Source organism: Panthera uncia (assembly GCF_023721935.1).
Source record: "Panthera uncia isolate 11264 chromosome B3 unlocalized genomic scaffold, Puncia_PCG_1.0 HiC_scaffold_2, whole genome shotgun sequence".
Classification (NCBI taxonomy): Eukaryota; Metazoa; Chordata; class Mammalia; order Carnivora; family Felidae; genus Panthera; species Panthera uncia.
The window spans coordinates 5,538,262-5,542,339 of NW_026057583.1; positions in this window are offsets into that span (position 1 = coordinate 5,538,262).

Sequence of the window (4,078 nt, forward strand, 5' to 3'; positions counted from 1 at the left end):
GGGGGGGGGGAGACAAGGACAGGGAGGGGGAGGGGGGAAGACCAGGACGGGGAGGACAAGCAGGGTGGATGTTGGAAGTGCTCTCCCGTGACCCCCAGACGCAGAGGGGTCGCACCCGCACGCGCCGAGCGACGGCCGCCACGCAGACACGCGGCCGGAAGGCCTACCAGTGAGCGGCTGCGGCCCCGGGCCCGAGGCAGGGGAGCCACGCGGAAAGTCCGGGAGGAGCCGCAGCCGTGGGTCCGGAGAATCGCAAGGCTCCCGTGGCGGCGGGAAGCGGGTGGGGTGGGGGCAGATGGGGGGCACCGGCCAGCGCCGTCGGAGCTCAGAGCCCGAGGGCGGGAGCGAGCACCATCCGGGGATTTGTCCTGGCTCCTCCTTGGCAGCCCCCCGCCCCCCCCCCCCCCCCCCCCCCCCCCCCGGGGCTCCGGACCCCCCCGCGGGGGAGGGGGGGAGACAGCCCCCCCCCCCCCATGTCCGAACCCGGGTGGACGTCCACCAACCGCCGGGCAAACGGAGAGCCCGGCACGTCCTCCCCGAGACGCGGGGCGCGGAGCCGCGATGCCTGGTCACCTGCGTGGGGCGGAGGGGTGGCTCGGGGCCGTGCCCTTGGGCTGTGTCTTGGCCCGGGGGGGGGGGGGGGGCCACCCCGGACAGCTCCCCGCGGAGGGCACGCTCCAGGAAGCAACCGTGCGGTGAGCAGGCCAGGGGGTGGCGCCCGGTTCCGGGCCGGCGGGCGACCTCCGCGCGGGCAGCAGCTGGGGAGGCGCCCGGCCTCCCCCGTGGCCCCGGCGCTCTGCTTTCCCTCGGACGCCCAAACGGCCGGTCCCGACAGGCCTCCCTCCTCCAGCCACCGTGGCTGGCGTGCCGACGCCTCATTTGCCAAGTGACGGGCTCGATGACAAACGAGCCCGGGACTCACGCGCCGCCGCGAAGCCACGGAGCCTCCGAGGCTGCGTCCCGGCGAGAACCAGTCTGTGCAGCCAAGCTCAGCGAGACCGATCTGGCCGAGCCCCTCTTCTGGCTCCGGGATCTCACCTCGGGAAGTGGAGGTCACGGGTGTCCTCTTCTGCCCTCCTACGTGTTCTTGGACGGGAGTCATTTCCTTGTTAATCAGAAGCCGGCTTCTTCGTTATTTTAATTTAAGAAAGACGCGGCTCCGTGGGCCAGCTCGGATGCTTCTGGAAACAGGACGTCCATGGTCCTGAGCGTGAGGTCTGCGTGGGGAAGGAAACCGAAATACGGGGCGTGAAGCCTTGCTGCGTCCCTGTCCCCCTGTCTGCAGGTGGTTCGAGAGCCGGATTGGAGAGGCGGGCAGGCGTGAGGTGCAGCCCCGGGGAGGGGGGTGGCAGGCGAGCAGGTGAGGCCGCTGTGCTCGGGGCCGGTCCACAGGCATCGAGGGCTGCTCCTAACCTTGGCTTTGGCTTTGTTTGTGCAGAAGAGCCAGAGGAGAGCAGGTCACAGTGAACATGCTTGAGGCCACGTACAGGCCAGCCACGCTTTGTTAATTGATTTGTCCCTGGAGGGCCTGGGCCGGTGACGGAAGGTGTGCTCAGGATCACGGTATGCTTGGGGAGGCCACATCAGAGCAAGAACCCAGACTCTTCCCCTCCCTCATCCTTGTGCCCCATCCGCCCCTGCCTCCATCCCCCGATTCGGGACTCAGTGGGCTCCCATCAGGGGCCCGGTCCTTGCCGGACACTGGAACCCACCCACGATCGTTCTACCACCGGTGGCTCGCCTAATCTGATGACGGACAACGCACAGCCCCTGTATTCACGAGGGGGGCTCAGGGCGCCGCAGTGGGGACTCACCAAATTAGTGGAGAGCACAGTGCGTGGCCCGTAGCCCCCGGCGAGTATCCGCCACCAGGGAGACGGCGTAAGGACCGGTGTGGACAAGAGGCTGGGCCAGCTCTCCACGGGGCAAGTGCTCTGCCAGACGGCGGGGCCTGCAGACAGAGGGCGGGGCTGCGTGTGGGGAGGTTGACAGCGACGGTGGTGCACAGCAAGGACCAGAGAGGTTGCAAGAAGCCTGGGGCGGAGGTGCTGACGGGAGCGCGAGGTTGTGTGCGTGCAGACAGGGGAGGCCTCGACCGCCAGACGCTGGGACGTCAGAAACCTTCCGGACCGGACCCAGGAGGTGAGGAAGGGGACGGTGGAGGGTTTCTCGGGGTGCCGGGGGGGACGGCGTCTTGTTTACACAGGACAGGTGACACGGGCAGAGGCGTGCGGCCCCGGGCCTGGCCATGGGGACCGCTGGCGATGTGGTCATTAAGGAAGCAGACAGAGAGACAGAGGACAGACACAGTTGCACTGAGGCTGGGGCCGAAGAGAGGCCAGAAGGACGGCCAGACGGCAGGCGTGACGGGCTGTGTCGAGCGGCACACGGTGCAAGTGCAGCGGGGACTCGGAGAGGGGACACTTAGTGTCGGGCGCTGCTTGGCGGACAGCCGCATCCCTGGGCGGACGGACGAGCCTGAGTGGCCTCCCCCATCACCTTTCCAGCCTTCCTTACTAGCCCAGAGTTTCGCTGTGGGTCCACGCGACCACCTGGTCCCGAAGGGACACCGCCGCCACCGACCGTCGGGGCCGTGCAGCCTGCCTGACGGCTCCCCTTCCACCGGGCCGGTTGTTAGGGTTTCAGAGGCTCCCTCATCCATCCGGGAACTCAGGGATGTTGCTTGAGCTGGATGGTTTCCATGGAAACCGAGCCCATCCATTGGGTAATGGCTTCTCCGGGTGCTCGTGTCTGCGGGTGACCGGCTGGGCTGTGCCTGCGCCTGTGGGCGGGGTGGGACCCGCCACCCCACCTGCGAAGCTGCCTTCCCTCTGCGCTCTCCCTGCGCCACACGGACGCCGGCCCCTACGCAGACCCCGTCTAGCAGGGCCTCCACCCGGCGGTGCAGGGTGCGGTGACATATTAAATGCTCCCAGCCCCAGCCCACTCCGTCCCCGTCTACAAAGTGGAGACCAACCCTAACTCAGGGCCAGTGCGGGGGTTAAAGGAAGGGACATATTAAAAGTAGGGCAGCGACCAACAAGTTGGATTATTAAACATTTCGATCGTTTCTAACTGTCGTCGTTAGGGTTCTGGAGACCGTTCACTTTCGAAGGGGGCGAGGAGCTCATTCGGGCTCTCCCTGGACTGTTCTTTGACTCTTTACGGTTTTACTTCAAACCTGGAGGGGGAGGGAAGCCCACGTACATTTGCACGGGGCCCTGATTGGAGAGGCCGCACGTGGACAGTAAGCCTCGGTGGGTTCGAAAGGGAGCACGGAGGCTGGGATCCTGCTTCCCACTCCGGGGAGACATTTGTCACGGCCCCTGCCTGTCACTCCTTCCTCCTCACCCCAGCCCTGGGACAGAGACCAGACACCACCCCTCCCTGCCTGCCTCCTCCTCCTCCACCTCCTCCTCCTCCTCTCCTCCCTCTTCCTTCTTTCCTCCTCCCTCCCCTTCCCCCCTTCTTCCTTTCTCCCCTCGCCTCCCACCTCCTCTTCTCCCTCCTCTCTCTTCTCCCTCCTCCCTCCTCTCCCGCTCTCTCCTCTTCCTCTCTCTCCTCTCCCCTCCTTTCCTCCCGTCCCTCCTCCCTCCTCTCTCCTCCTGCTCCTCCCTCCCTCTTTCTCTCCTTCTTCCCACTAGGGATCAATGATGATGAGTCCAAACAAATCACTGGCCCATCCTGCATTTGGAGTGAAAAGCTCTGGGGCTTTTGACTATTTCTTTATAAAACTGACCAATTGTACACTACCAAAACTGAAACAGGAAGAAATAGAACATTTGAACAGACCATAACCAGGAAAGAAATCAAATTAGTAATCAAAAATCTCCCAAAAAACAAGAGTCCAGGGCCAGATGACTTTCTAGGGGAATTCTGCCAAACATTTAAGGAAGAGTTAACACCTATTCTCTTGAAGCTGTTCTAAAAAATAGAAATGGAAGGAAAACTTCCAAACTCATTCTATGAAGCCAGCATTACCTTGATTCCAAAACCAGACAGAGACCCCCACTAAAAATGAGAACAGACCAATTTCCCTGATGAACATGGATGCAAAAATCCTCAACAAGATATTAGA